At 40.3% G+C, this 14,344-nt stretch overlaps 14 non-coding genes across 14 annotated transcripts; all 14 read left to right on the top strand.

The window, feature by feature from the left end:
- Positions 1 to 112: 112 nt before the first annotated feature.
- Positions 113 to 198, top strand: trnar-ucu. Its single transcript is given in 2 exon segments — positions 113 to 149; positions 163 to 198. It is a non-coding gene; the product is annotated as a tRNA-Arg (tRNA).
- A 3,829-nt stretch (positions 199 to 4,027) lies between these two features.
- Positions 4,028 to 4,113, top strand: trnar-ucu. The gene is given in 2 exon segments: positions 4,028 to 4,064; positions 4,078 to 4,113. It is a non-coding gene; the product is annotated as a tRNA-Arg (tRNA).
- A 1,530-nt stretch (positions 4,114 to 5,643) lies between these two features.
- Positions 5,644 to 5,729, top strand: trnar-ucu. The gene is given in 2 exon segments: positions 5,644 to 5,680; positions 5,694 to 5,729. It is a non-coding gene; the product is annotated as a tRNA-Arg (tRNA).
- A 563-nt stretch (positions 5,730 to 6,292) lies between these two features.
- Positions 6,293 to 6,378, top strand: trnar-ucu. Its single transcript is given in 2 exon segments — positions 6,293 to 6,329; positions 6,343 to 6,378. It is a non-coding gene; the product is annotated as a tRNA-Arg (tRNA).
- A 568-nt stretch (positions 6,379 to 6,946) lies between these two features.
- Positions 6,947 to 7,032, top strand: trnar-ucu. The gene is given in 2 exon segments: positions 6,947 to 6,983; positions 6,997 to 7,032. It is a non-coding gene; the product is annotated as a tRNA-Arg (tRNA).
- A 569-nt stretch (positions 7,033 to 7,601) lies between these two features.
- On the top strand, positions 7,602 to 7,687 carry trnar-ucu. The gene is given in 2 exon segments: positions 7,602 to 7,638; positions 7,652 to 7,687. It is a non-coding gene; the product is annotated as a tRNA-Arg (tRNA).
- Positions 7,688 to 8,250: 563 nt separating this feature from the next.
- Positions 8,251 to 8,336, top strand: trnar-ucu. The gene is given in 2 exon segments: positions 8,251 to 8,287; positions 8,301 to 8,336. It is a non-coding gene; the product is annotated as a tRNA-Arg (tRNA).
- A 1,216-nt stretch (positions 8,337 to 9,552) lies between these two features.
- trnar-ucu lies at positions 9,553 to 9,638 on the top strand. The gene is given in 2 exon segments: positions 9,553 to 9,589; positions 9,603 to 9,638. It is a non-coding gene; the product is annotated as a tRNA-Arg (tRNA).
- A 569-nt stretch (positions 9,639 to 10,207) lies between these two features.
- trnar-ucu lies at positions 10,208 to 10,293 on the top strand. Its single transcript is given in 2 exon segments — positions 10,208 to 10,244; positions 10,258 to 10,293. It is a non-coding gene; the product is annotated as a tRNA-Arg (tRNA).
- A 569-nt stretch (positions 10,294 to 10,862) lies between these two features.
- Positions 10,863 to 10,948, top strand: trnar-ucu. The gene is given in 2 exon segments: positions 10,863 to 10,899; positions 10,913 to 10,948. It is a non-coding gene; the product is annotated as a tRNA-Arg (tRNA).
- A 562-nt stretch (positions 10,949 to 11,510) lies between these two features.
- On the top strand, positions 11,511 to 11,596 carry trnar-ucu. Its single transcript is given in 2 exon segments — positions 11,511 to 11,547; positions 11,561 to 11,596. It is a non-coding gene; the product is annotated as a tRNA-Arg (tRNA).
- Positions 11,597 to 12,165: 569 nt separating this feature from the next.
- On the top strand, positions 12,166 to 12,251 carry trnar-ucu. The gene is given in 2 exon segments: positions 12,166 to 12,202; positions 12,216 to 12,251. It is a non-coding gene; the product is annotated as a tRNA-Arg (tRNA).
- Positions 12,252 to 12,820: 569 nt separating this feature from the next.
- On the top strand, positions 12,821 to 12,906 carry trnar-ucu. The gene is given in 2 exon segments: positions 12,821 to 12,857; positions 12,871 to 12,906. It is a non-coding gene; the product is annotated as a tRNA-Arg (tRNA).
- A 562-nt stretch (positions 12,907 to 13,468) lies between these two features.
- On the top strand, positions 13,469 to 13,554 carry trnar-ucu. Its single transcript is given in 2 exon segments — positions 13,469 to 13,505; positions 13,519 to 13,554. It is a non-coding gene; the product is annotated as a tRNA-Arg (tRNA).
- The last annotated feature ends 790 nt before the right edge of the window (positions 13,555 to 14,344 follow it).

The following is a 14,344-nucleotide window of genomic DNA, read 5'->3' as shown; positions in this document are numbered from 1 at the left end:
ATGGTTATCAATCATGGCAAATTAGGAAAAAAAAAAAGAGGGCCCGGAGGAGCACCTGAGCAATGAGGTATACCTGAGAACTGAGGTACTCCTGAGCATTGAGGTATACCTGGGCTCTGTGGCGCAATGGATAGCGCATTGGACTTCTAGTTGTATGAGGACATTCAAAGGTTGTGGGTTCGAATCCCACCAGAGTCGTACTTGTGCGACATCATTTGACTAATTTAAAGAATGAAAAGGAAACAAAGAATGGAAGGAATGCCTTTATCAGGTGCACTTGATGAAGCTGTTAGTCTTCAAAGATGGGGGTTTTGTCCCACTGGAGTAAATTTCCCTTCTATCTGTTGAGTTTCCACTTGATAGCTTCATCCCAATGTTCCCACACAATGACAGTCTCACAATGTGTGAACTTGAAACGAGATATTGTTTTTCCAGGACCATTCCATCATGCTCCAAACTGGCCAGTCCCAGTGATAATTGATCTAGTGGTACATAATTCAACAGGGAATTCTTTTTATTTTTGCTTTAGTTCCCAGTGGATTCATGACTTCTAAATTCTTGTGTATTGTTTGCCAGAGAAAGAAAGTTAAGCTAATTGACAAAAGTTGTTTCTATTTCTACGGAGAATGTTAAGAAATGTTTTTAAATGGATATTGTTATCAATCATATCAAATTAGGGGAAAAAAAGAGGGCCCTGAGGAGCACCTGAGCACTGAGGTACACCTGAGTACTGAGGTACTCCTGAGCATTGAGGTATACCTGTGCTCTGTGGCGCAATGGATAGCGCATTGGACTTCTAGGTGTATGAGGACATTCAAAGGTTGTGGGTTCGAATCCCACCAGAGTCGTACTTATGTGACATCATTTGACTAATTTAAATGATGAAAAGGAAACAAAGAATGGAAGGAATGCCTTTATCAGGTGCACTTGATGAAGCTGTTAGTCTTCAAAGATGGGGGTTTTGTCCCACTGGAGTAAATTTCCCTTCTATCTGTTGAGTTTCCACTTGATAGCTTCATCCCAATGTTCCCACACAATGACAGTCTCACGATGTGTGAACTTGAAACGAGATATTGTTTTTCCAGGACCATTCCATCATGCCCCAAACTGGCCAGTCCCAGTGATAATTGATCTAGTGGTACATAATTCAACAGGGAATTCTTTTTATTTTTGCTTTAGTTCCCAGTGGATTCATGACTTCTAAATTCTTGTGTATTGTTTGCCAGAGAAAGAAAGTTAAGCTAATTGACAAAAGTTGTTTCTATTTCTACGGAGAATGTTAAGAAATGTTTTTAAATGGATATTGTTATCAATCATATCAAATTAGGTGAAAAAAAGAGGGCCCTGAGGAGCACCTGAGCACTGAGGTACACCTGAGTACTGAGGTACTCCTGAGCATTGAGGTATACCTGTGCTCTGTGGCGCAATGGATAGCGCATTGGACTTCTAGGTGTATGAGGACATTCAAAGGTTGTGGGTTCGAATCCCACCAGAGTCGTACTTGTGCGACATCATTTGACTAATTTAAAGGATGAAATGAAAAGGAAACAAAGAATGGAAGGAATGCCTTTATCAGGTGCACTTGATGAAGCTGTTAGTCTTCAAAGATGGGGGTTTTGTCCCACTGGAGTAAATTTCCCCTCTATCTGTTGAGTTTCCACTTGATAGCTTCATCCCAATGTTCCCACACAATGACAGTCTCACGATGTGTGAACTTGAAACGAGATATTGTTTTTCCAGGACCATTCCATCATGCCCCAAACTGGCCAGTCCCAGTGATAATTGATCTAGTGGTACATAATTCAACAGGGAATTCTTTTTATTTTTGCTTTAGTTCCCAGTGAATTCATGACTTCTAAATTCTTGTGTATTGTTTGCCAGAGAAAGAAAGTTAAGCTAATTGACAAAAGTTGTTTCTATTTCTACGGAGAATGTTAAGAAATGCTTTTAAATGGATAGTGTTATCAATCATATCAAATTAGGGGGAAAAAAGAGGGCCCTGAGGAGCACCTGAGCACTGAGGTACACCTGAATACTGAGGTACTCCTGAGCGTTGAGGTATACCTGGGCTCTGTGGCGCAAGGGATAGCGCATTGGACTTCTAGGTGTATGAGGACATTCAAAGTTTGTGGGTTCGAATCCCACCAGAGTTGTACTTATGTGACATCATTTGACTAATTTAAAGGATGAAATGAAAAGGAAACAAAGAATGGAAGGAATGCCTTCATCAGGTGCACTTGATGAAGCTGTTAGTCTTCAAAGATGGGGGTTTTGTCCCACTGGAGTAAAGTTCCCTTCTATCTGTTGAGTTTCCACTTGATAGCTTCATCCCAATGTTCCCACACAATGACAGTCTCACAATGTGTGAACTTGAAAGGAGATATTGTTTTTCCAGGACCATTACATCATGCCCCAAACTGGCCAGTCCCAGTGATAATGGAGCTAGTGGTACATAATTCAACAGGGAATTCTTTTTAGTTTTGCTTTAGTTCCTAGTGGATTCATGTTTTCTAAATTCTTGTGTATTGTTTGCCAGAGAAAGAAACTTAAGCTAATTGACAAAAGTTGTTTCTATTTTTACGGAGAATGTTAAGAAATGTTTTTAATGGATATGGTTATCAATCATGGCAAATTAGGAAAAAAAAAGAAGAGGGCCCGGAGGAGCACCTGAGCAATGAGGTATACCTTAGAACTGAGGTACTCCTGAGCAATGAGGTATACCTGGGCTCTGTGGCGCAATGGATAGCGCATTGGACTTCTAGTTGTATGAGGACATTCAAAGGTTGTGGGTTCGAATCCCACCAGAGTTGTACTTATGTGACATCATTTGACTAATTTAAAGGATGAAAAGGAAACAAAGAATGGAAGGAATGCCTTTATCAGGTGCACTTGATGAAGCTGTTAGTCTTCAAAGATGGGGGTTTTGTCCCACTGGAGTAAAGTTCCCTTCTATCTGTTGAGTTTCCACTTGATAGCTTCATCCCAATGTTCCCACACAATGACAGTCTCACGATATGTGAACTTAAAACAAGATATTGTTTTTCCAAGTCCACTCCATCATGCCCCAAACTGGCCAGTCCCAGTGATAATGGAGCTAGTGGTACATAATTCAACAGGGAATTCTTTTTAGTTTTGCTTTAGTTCCTAGTGGATTCATGTGTTCTAAATTCTTGTGTATTGTTTGCCAGAGAAAGAAACTTAAGCTAATTGACAAAAGTTTTTTCTATTTCTGCGGAGAATGTTAAGAAATGTTTTTAATGGATATGGTTATCAATCATGGCAAATTAGGAAAAAAAAGAGGGCCCGGAGGAGCACCTGAGCAATGAGGTATACCTGAGTACTGAGGTACTGCTGAGCATTGAGGTTTACCCGGGCTCTGTGGCGCAATGGATAGCGCATTGGACTTCTAGGTGTATGAGGACATTCAAAGGTTGTGGGTTTGAATCCCACCAGAGTCGTACTTGTGTGACATCATTTGACTAATTTAAAGGATGAAATGAAAAGGAAACAAAGAACGGAAGGAATGCCTTTATCAGGTGCACTTGATGAAGCTGTTAGTCTTCAAAGATGGGGGTTTTGTCCCACTGGAGTAAAGTTCCCTTCTATCTGTTGAGTTTCCACTTGATAGCTTCATCCCAATGTTCCCACACAATGACAGTCTCACAATGTGTGAACTTGAAAGGAGATATTGTTTTTCCAGGACCATTACATCATGCCCCAAACTGGCCAGTCCCAGTTATAATGGAGCTAGTGGTACATAATTCAACAGGGAATTCTTTTTAGTTTTGCTTTAGTTCCTAGTGGATTCATGTTTTCTAAATTCTTGTGTATTGTTTGCCAGAGAAAGAAACTTAAGCTAATTGACAAAAGTTGTTTCTATTTTTACGGAGAATGTTAAGAAATGTTTTTAAATGGATATTGTTATCAATCATATCAAATTAGGGGAAAAAAAGGGGGCCCTGAGGAGCACCTGAGCAATGAGGTACACCTGAGTACTGAGGTACTCCTGACCATTGAGGTATACCTGGGCTCTGTGGCGCAATGGATAGCGCATTGGACTTCTAGGTGTATGAGGACATTCAAAGGTTGTGGGTTCGAATCCCACCAGAGTCGTACTTGTGCGACATCATTTGACTAATTTAAAGGATGAAATGAAAAGGAAACAAAGAATGGAAGAAATGCCTTTATCAGGTGCACTTGATGAAGCTGTTAGTCTTCAAAGATGGGGGTTTTGTCCCACAGGAGTAAATTTCCCTTCTATCTGTTGAGTTTCCACTTGATAGCTTCATCCCAATGTTCCCACACAATGACAGTCTCACGATGTGTGAACTTGAAACGAGATATTGTTTTTCCAGGACCATTCCATCATGCCCCAAACTGGCCAGTCCCAGTGATAATTGATCTAGTGGTACATAATTCAACAGGGAATTCTTTTTATTTTTGCTTTAGTTCCCAGTGGATTCATGACTTCTAAATTCTTGTGTATTGTTTGCCAGAGAAAGAAAGTTAAGCTAATTGACAAAAGTTGTTTCTATTTCTACGGAGAATGTTAAGAAATGCTTTTAAACTATCTGTTGAGTTTCCACTTGATAGCTTCATCCCAATGTTCCCACACAATGACAGTATCACAATGTGTGAACTTGAAAGGAGATATTGTTTTTCCAGGACCATTACATCATGCCCCAAACTGGCCAGTCCCAGTGATAATGGAGCTAGTGGTACATAATTCAACAGGGAATTCTTTTTAGTTTTGCTTTAGTTCCTAGTGGATTCATGTTTTCTAAATTCTTGTGTATTGTTTGCCAGAGAAAGAAACTTAAGCTAATTGACAAAAGTTGTTTCTATTTTTACGGAGAATGTTAAGAAATGTTTTTAATGGATATGGTTATCAATCATGGCAAATTAGGAAAAAAAAAAAGAGGGCCCGGAGGAGCACCTGAGCAATGAGGTATACCTGAGAACTGAGGTACTCCTGAGCATTGAGGTATACCTGGGCTCTGTGGCGCAATGGATAGCGCATTGGACTTCTAGTTGTATGAGGACATTCAAAGGTTGTGGGTTCGCATCCCACCAGAGTCGTACTTGTGCGACATCATTTGACTAATTTAAAGAATGAAAAGGAAACAAAGAATGGAAGGAATGCCTTTATCAGGTGCACTTGATGAAGCTGTTAGTCTTCAAAGATGGGGGTTTTGTCCCACTGGAGTAAATTTCCCTTCTATCTGTTGAGTTTCCACTTGATAGCTTCATCCCAATGTTCCCACACAATGACAGTCTCACAATGTGTGAACTTGAAACGAGATATTGTTTTTCCAGGACCATTACATCATGCTCCAAACTGGCCAGTCCCAGTGATAATTGATCTAGTGGTACATAATTCAACAGGGAATTCTTTTTATTTTTGCTTTAGTTCCCAGTGGATTCATGACTTCTAAATTCTTGTGTATTGTTTGCCAGAGAACGAAAGTTAAGCTAATTGACAAAAGTTGTTTCTATTTCTATGGAGAATGTTAAGAAATGTTTTTAAATGGATATTGTTATCAATCATATCAAATTAGGGGAAAAAAAGAGGGCCCTGAGGAGCACCTGAGCACTGAGGTACACCTGAGTACTGAGGTACTCCTGAGCATTGAGGTATACCTGGGCTCTGTGGCGCAATGGATAGCGCATTGGACTTCTAGGTGTATTAGGACATTCAAAGGTTGTGGGTTCGAATCCCACCAGAGTCGTACTTATGTGACATCATTTGACTAATTTAAAGGATGAAAAGGAAACAAAGAATGGAAGGAATGCCTTTATCAGGTTCACTTGATGAAGCTGTTAGTCTTCAAAGATGGGGGTTTTGTCCCACTGGAGTAAAGTTCCCTTCTATCTGTTGAGTTTCCACTTGATAGCTTCATCCCAATGTTCCCACACAATGACAGTCTCACGATATGTGAACTTAAAATGAGATATTGTTTTTCCAAGACCACTCCATCATGCCCCAAACTGGCCAGTCCCAGTGATAATGGAGCTAGTGGTACATAATTCAACAGGGAATTCTTTTTAGTTTTGCTTTAGTTCCTAGTGGATTCATGTGTTCTAAATTCTTGTGTATTGTTTGCCAGAGAAAGAAACTTAAGCTAATTGACAAAAGTTTTTTCTATTTCTGCGGAGAATGTTAAGAAATGTTTTTAATGGATATGGTTATCAATCATGGCAAATTAGGGAAAAAAAAGAGGGCCCGGAGGAGCACCTGAGCAATGAGGTATACCTGAGTACTGAGGTACTCCTGAGCATTGAGGTATACCTGGGCTCTGTGGCGCAATGGATAGCGCATTGGACTTCTAGGTGTATGAGGACATTCAAAGGTTGTGGGTTCGAATCCCACCAGAGTCGTACTTATGTGACATCATTTGACTAATTTAAAGGATGAAATGAAAAGGAAACAAAGAATGGAAGGAATGCCTTTATCAGGTGCACTTGATGAAGCTGTTAGTCTTCAAAGATGGGGGTTTTGTCCCACTGGAGTAAAGTTCCCTTCTATCTGTTGAGTTTCCACTTGATAGCTTCATCCCAATGTTCCCACACAATGACAGTCTCACGATGTGTGAACTTGAAACGAGATATTGTTTTTCCAGGACCATTCCATCATGCCCCAAACTGGCCAGTCCCAGTGATAATGGAGCTAGTGGTACATAATTCAACAGGGAATTCTTTTTAGTTTTGCTTTAGTTCCTAGTGGATTCATGTGTTCTAAATTCTTGTGTATTGTTTGCCAGAGAAAGAAACTTAAGCTAATTGACAAAAGTTGTTTCTATTTTACGGAGAATGTTAAGAAATGTTTTTAAATGGATATTGTTATCAATCATATCAAATTAGGGGAAAAAAAGAGGGCCCTGAGGAGCACCTGAGCACTGAGGTACACCTGAGTACTGAGGTACTCCTGAGCATTGAGGTATACCTGGGCTCTGTGGCGCAATGGATAGCGCATTGGACTTCTAGGTGTATGAGGACATTCAAAGGTTGTGGGTTCGAATCCCACCAGAGTCGTACTTATGTGACATCATTTGACTAATTTAAAGGATGAAATGAAAAGGAAACAAAGAATGGAAGGAATGCCTTTATCAGGTGCACTTGATGAAGCTGTTAGTCTTCAAAGATTGGGGTTTTGTCCCACTGGAGTAAAGTTCCCTTCTATCTGTTGAGTTTCCACTTGATAGCTTCATCCCAATGTTCCCACACATTGACAGTCTCACGATATGTGAACTTAAAACGAGATATTGTTTTTCCAGGACCACTCCATCATGCCCCAAACTGGCCAGTCCCAGTGATAATGGAGCTAGTGGTACATAATTCAACAGGGAATTCTTTTTAGTTTTGCTTTAGTTCCCAGTGGATTCATGTGTTCTAAATTCTTGTGTATTGTTTGCCAGAGAAAGAAAGTTAAGCTAATTGACAAAAGTTGTTTCTATTTCTACGGAGAATGTTAAGAAATGTTTTTAAATGGATATTGTTATCAATCATATCAAATTAGGGGAAAAAAAGAGGGCCCTGAGGAGCACCTGAGCACTGAGGTACACCTGAGTACTGAGGTACTCCTGAGCATTGAGGTATACCTGGGCTCTGTGGCGCAATGGATAGCGCATTGGACTTCTAGGTGTATGAGGACATTCAAAGGTTGTGGGTTCGAATCCCACCAGAGTCGTACTTATGTGACATCATTTGACTAATTTAAAGGATGAAAAGGAAACAAAGAATGGAAGGAATGCCTTTATCAGGTTCACTTGATGAAGCTGTTAGTCTTCAAAGATGGGGGTTTTGTCCCACTGGAGTAAAGTTCCCTTCTATCTGTTGAGTTTCCACTTGATAGCTTCATCCCAATGTTCCCACACAATGACAGTCTCACGATATGTGAACTTAAAATGAGATATTGTTTTTCCAAGACCACTCCATCATGCCCCAAACTGGCCAGTCCCAGTGATAATGGAGCTAGTGGTACATAATTCAACAGGGAATTCTTTTTAGTTTTGCTTTAGTTCCTAGTGGATTCATGTGTTCTAAATTCTTGTGTATTGTTTGCCAGAGAAAGAAACTTAAGCTAATTGACAAAAGTTTTTTCTATTTCTGCGGAGAATGTTAAGAAATGTTTTTAATGGATATGGTTATCAATCATGGCAAATTAGGGAAAAAAAAGAGGGCCCGGAGGAGCACCTGAGCAATGAGGTATACCTGAGTACTGAGGTACTCCTGAGCATTGAGGTATACCTGGGCTCTGTGGCGCAATGGATAGCGCATTGGACTTCTAGGTGTATGAGGACATTCAAAGGTTGTGGGTTCGAATCCCACCAGAGTCGTACTTATGCGACATCATTTGACTAATTTAAAGGATGAAATGAAAAGGAAACAAAGAATGGAAGGAATGCTTTATCAGGTGCACTTGATGAAGCTGTTAGTCTTCAAAGATGGGGGTTTTGTCCCACTGGAGTAAAGTTCCCTTCTATCTGTTGAGTTTCCACTTGATAGCTTCATCCCAATGTTCCCACACAATGACAGTCTCACGATGTGTGAACTTGAAACGAGATATTGTTTTTCCAGGACCATTCCATCATGCCCCAAACTGGCCAGTCCCAGTGATAATTGATCTAGTGGTACATAATTCAACAGGGAATTCTTTTTATTTTTGCTTTAGTTCCCAGTGGATTCATGACTTCTAAATTCTTGTGTATTGTTTGCCAGAGAAAGAAAGTTAAGCTAATTGACAAAAGTTGTTTCTATTTCTACGGAGAATGTTAAGAAATGCTTTTAAATGGATAGTGTTATCAATCATATCAAATTAGGGGAAAAAAGAGGGCCCTGAGGAGCACCTGAGCACTGAGGTACACCTGAATACCGAGGTACTCCTGAGCGTTGAGGTATACCTGGGCTCTGTGGCGCAAGGGATAGCGCATTGGACTTCTAGGTGTATGAGGACATTCAAAGGTTGTGGGTTCGAATCCCACCAGAGTTGTACTTATGTGACATCATTTGACTAATTTAAAGGATGAAAAGGAAACAAAGAATGGAAGGAATGCCTTTATCAGGTGCACTTGATGAAGCTGTTAGTCTTCAAAGATGGGGGTTTTGTCCCACTGGAGTAAAGTTCCCTTCTATCTGTTGAGTTTCCACTTGATAGCTTCATCCCAATGTTCCCACACAATGACAGTCTCACGATATGTGAACTTAAAACGAGATATTGTTTTTCCAAGACCACTCCATCATGCCCCAAACTGGCCAGTCCCAGTGATAATGGAGCTAGTGGTACATAATTCAACAGGGAATTCTTTTTAGTTTTGCTTTAGTTCCTAGTGGATTCATGTGTTCTAAATTCTTGTGTATTGTTTGCCAGAGAAAGAAACTTAAGCTAATTGACAAAAGTTTTTTCTATTTCTGCGGAGAATGTTAAGAAATGTTTTTAATGGATATGGTTATCAATCATGGCAAATTAGGGAAAAAAAAGAGGGCCCGGAGGAGCACCTGAGCAATGAGGTATACCTGAGTACTGAGGTACTCCTGAGCATTGAGGTATACCCGGGCTCTGTGGCGCAATGGATAGCGCATTGGACTTCTAGGTGTATGAGGATATTCAAAGGTTGTGGGTTCGAATCCCACCAGAGTCGTACTTATGTGACATCATTTGACTAATTTAAAGGATGAAATGAAAAGGAAACAAAGAATGGAAGGAATGCCTTTATCAGGTGCACTTGATGAAGCTGTTAGTCTTCAAAGATGGGGGTTTTGTCCCACTGGAGTAAAGTTCCCTTCTATCTGTTGAGTTTCCACTTGATAGCTTCATCCCAATGTTCCCACACAATGACAGTCTCACAATGTGTGAACTTGAAAGGAGATATTGTTTTTCCAGGACCATTACATCATGCCCCAAACTGGCCAGTCCCAGTGATAATGGAGCTAGTGGTACATAATTCAACAGGGAATTCTTTTTAGTTTTGCTTTAGTTCCTAGTGGATTCATGTGTTCTAAATTCTTGTGTATTGCTTGCCAGAGAAAGAAACTTAAGCTAATTGACAAAAGTTGTTTCTATTTTTATGGAGAATGTTAAGAAATGTTTTTAAATGGATATTGTTATCAATCATATCAAATTAGGGGAAAAAAAGAGGGCCCTGAGGAGCACCTGAGCACTGAGGTACACCTTAGTACTGAGGTACTCCTGAGCATTGAGGTATACCTGGGCTCTGTGGCGCAATGGATAGCGCATTGGACTTCTAGGTGTATGAGGACATTCAAAGGTTGTGGGTTCGAATCCCACCAGAGTCGTACTTATGTGACATCATTTGACTAATTTAAAGGATGAATGAAAAGGAAACAAAGAATGGAAGGAATGCCTTTATCAGGTGCATTTGATGAAGCTGTTAGTCTTCAAAGATTGGGGGTTTTGTCCCACTGCAGTAAAGTTCCCTTCTATCTGTTGAGTTTCCACTTGATAGCTTCATCCCAATGTTCCCACACATTGACAGTCTCACGATATGTGAACTTAAAACGAGATATTGTTTTTCCAGGACCACTCCATCATGCCCCAAACTGGCCAGTCCCAGTGATAATGGAGCTAGTGGTACATAATTCAACAGGGAATTCTTTTTAGTTTTGCTTTAGTTCCCAGTGGATGCATGTGTTCTAAATTCTTGTGTATTGTTTGCCAGAGAAAGAAAGTTAAGCTAATTGACAAAAGTTGTTTCTATTTCTACGGAGAATGTTAAGAAATGTTTTTAAATGGATATTGTTATCAATCATATCAAATTAGGGGAAAAAAAGAGGGCCCTGAGGAGCACCTGAGCACTGAGGTACACCTGAGTACTGAGGTACTCCTGAGCATTGAGGTATACCTGGGCTCTGTGGCGCAATGGATAGCGCATTGGACTTCTAGGTGTATGAGGACATTCAAAGGTTGTGGGTTCGAATCCCACCAGAGTCGTACTTATGTGACATCATTTGACTAATTTAAAGGATGAAAAGGAAACAAAGAATGGAAGGAATGCCTTTATCAGGTTCACTTGATGAAGCTGTTAGTCTTCAAAGATGGGGGTTTTGTCCCACTGGAGTAAAGTTCCCTTCTATCTGTTGAGTTTCCACTTGATAGCTTCATCCCAATGTTCCCACACAATGACAGTCTCACGATATGTGAACTTAAAATGAGATATTGTTTTTCCAAGACCACTCCATCATGCCCCAAACTGGCCAGTCCCAGTGATAATGGAGCTAGTGGTACATAATTCAACAGGGAATTCTTTTTAGTTTTGCTTTAGTTCCTAGGGGATTCATGTGTTCTAAATTCTTGTGTATTGTTTGCCAGAGAAAGAAACTTAAGCTAATTGACAAAAGTTTTTTCTATTTCTGCGGAGAATGTTAAGAAATGTTTTTAATGGATATGGTTATCAATCATGGCAAATTAGGAAAAAAAAGAGGGCCCGGAGGAGCACCTGAGCACTGAGGTACACCTGAGTACTGAGGTACTCCTGAGCATTGAGGTATACCTGGGCTCTGTGGCGCAATGGATAGCGCATTGGACTTCTAGGTGTATGAGGACATTCAAAGGTTGTGGGTTCGAATCCCACCAGAGTCGTACTTATGTGACATCATTTGACTAATTTAAAGGATGAAATGAAAAGGAAACAAAGAATGGAAGGAATGCCTTTATCAGGTGCACTTGATGAAGCTGTTAGTCTTCAAAGATGGGGGTTTTGTCCCACTGGAGTAAAGTTCCCTTCTATCTGTTGAGTTTCCACTTGATAGCTTCATCCCAATGTTCCCACACAATGACAGTCTCACAATGTGTGAACTTGAAAGGAGATATTGTTTTTCCAGGACCATTACATCATGCCCCAAACTGGCCAGTCCCAGTGATAATGGAGCTAGTGGTACATAATTCAACAGGGAATTCTTTTTAGTTTTGCTTTAGTTCCTAGTGGATTCATGTGTTCTAAATTCTTGTGTATTGCTTGCCAGAGAAAGAAACTTAAGCTAATTGACAAAAGTTGTTTCTATTTTTACGGAGAATGTTAAGAAATGTTTTTAAATGGATATTGTTATCAATCATATCAAATTAGGGGAAAAAAAGAGGGCCCTGAGGAGCACCTGAGCACTGAGGTACACCTTAGTACTGAGGTACTCCTGAGCATTGAGGTATACCTGGGCTCTGTGGCGCAATGGATAGCGCATTGGACTTCTAGGTGTATGAGGACATTCAAAGGTTGTGGGTTCGAATCCCACCAGAGTCGTACTTATGTGACATCATTTGACTAATTTAAAGGATGAAATGAAAAGGAAACAAAGAATGGAAGGAATGCCTTTATCAGGTGCATTTGATGAAGCTGTTAGTCTTCAAAGATTGGGGTTTTGTCCCACTGCAGTAAAGTTCCCTTCTATCTGTTGAGTTTCCACTTGATAGCTTCATCCCAATGTTCCCACACATTGACAGTCTCACGATATGTGAACTTAAAACGAGATATTGTTTTTCCAGGACCACTCCATCATGCCCCAAACTGGCCAGTCCCAGTGATAATGGAGCTAGTGGTACATAATTCAACAGGGAATTCTTTTTAGTTTTGCTTTAGTTCCCAGTGGATTCATGTGTTCTAAATTCTTGTGTATTGTTTGCCAGAGAAAGAAAGTTAAGCTAATTGACAAAAGTTGTTTCTATTTCTACGGAGAATGTTAAGAAATGTTTTTAAATGGATATTGTTATCAATCATATCAAATTAGGGGAAAAAAAGAGGGCCCTGAGGAGCACCTGAGCACTGAGGTACACCTGAGTACTGAGGTACTCCTGAGCATTGAGGTATACCTGGGCTCTGTGGCGCAATGGATAGCGCATTGGACTTCTAGGTGTATGAGGACATTCAAAGGTTGTGGGTTCGAATCCCACCAGAGTCGTACTTATGTGACATCATTTGACTAATTTAAAGGATGAAAAGGAAACAAAGAATGGAAGGAATGCCTTTATCAGGTTCACTTGATGAAGCTGTTAGTCTTCAAAGATGGGGGTTTTGTCCCACTGGAGTAAAGTTCCCTTCTATCTGTTGAGTTTCCACTTGATAGCTTCATCCCAATGTTCCCACACAATGACAGTCTCACGATATGTGAACTTAAAATGAGATATTGTTTTTCCAAGACCACTCCATCATGCCCCAAACTGGCCAGTCCCAGTGATAATGGAGCTAGTGGTACATAATTCAACAGGGAATTCTTTTTAGTTTTGCTTTAGTTCCTAGTGGATTCATGTGTTCTAAATTCTTGTGTATTGTTTGCCAGAGAAAGAAACTTAAGCTAATTGACAAAAGTTTTTTCTATTTCTGCGGAGAATGTTAAGAAATGTTTTTAATGGATATGGTTATCAATCATGGCAAATTAGGAAAAAAAAGAGGGCCCGGAGGAGCACCTGAGCAATGAGGTATACCTGAGTACTGAGGTACTCCTGAGCATTGAGGTATACCTGGGCTCTGTGGCGCAATGGATAGCGCATTGGACTTCTAGGTGTATGAGGACATTCAAAGGTTGTGGGTTCGAATCCCACCAGAGTCGTACTTGTGCGACATCATTTGACTAATTTAAAGGATGAAATGAAAAGGAAACAAAGAATGGAAGGAATGCTTTTATCAGGTGCACTTGATGAAGCTGTTAGTCTTCAAAGATGGGGGTTTTGTCCCACTGGAGTAAAGTTCCCTTCTATCTGTTGAGTTTCCACTTGATAGCTTCATCCCAATGTTCCCACACAATGACAGTCTCACGATGTGTGAACTTGAAACGAGATATTGTTTTTCCAGGACCATTCCATCATGCCCCAAACTGGCCAGTCCCAGTGATAATTGATCTAGTGGTACATAATTCAACAGGGAATTCTTTTTATTTTTGCTTTAGTTCCCAGTGGATTCATGACTTCTAAATTCTTGTGTATTGTTTGCCAGAGAAAGAAAGTTAAGCTAATTGACAAAAGTTGTTTCTATTTCTACGGAGAATGTTAAGAAATGCTTTTAAATGGATAGTGTTATCAATCATATCAAATTAGGGGGAAAAAAGAGGGCCCTGAGGAGCACCTGAGCACTGAGGTACACATGAATACTGAGGTACTCCTGAGCGTTGAGGTATACCTGGGCTCTGTGGCGCAAGGGATAGCGCATTGGACTTCTAGGTGTATGAGGACATTCAAAGGTTGTGGGTTCGAATCCCACCAGAGTTGTACTTATGTGACATCATTTGACTAATTTAAAGGATGAAAAGGAAACAAAGAATGGAAGGAATGCCTTTATCAGGTGCACTTGATGAAGCTGTTAGTCTTCAAAGATGGGGGTTTTGTCCCACTGGAGTAAAGTTC

This window comes from Xenopus laevis, chromosome 9_10L (genome assembly GCF_017654675.1).
Source record: "Xenopus laevis strain J_2021 chromosome 9_10L, Xenopus_laevis_v10.1, whole genome shotgun sequence".
In the NCBI taxonomy this organism is placed as follows: Eukaryota; Metazoa; Chordata; class Amphibia; order Anura; family Pipidae; genus Xenopus; species Xenopus laevis.
This window is presented reverse-complemented; position numbering and strand designations above follow the sequence as displayed.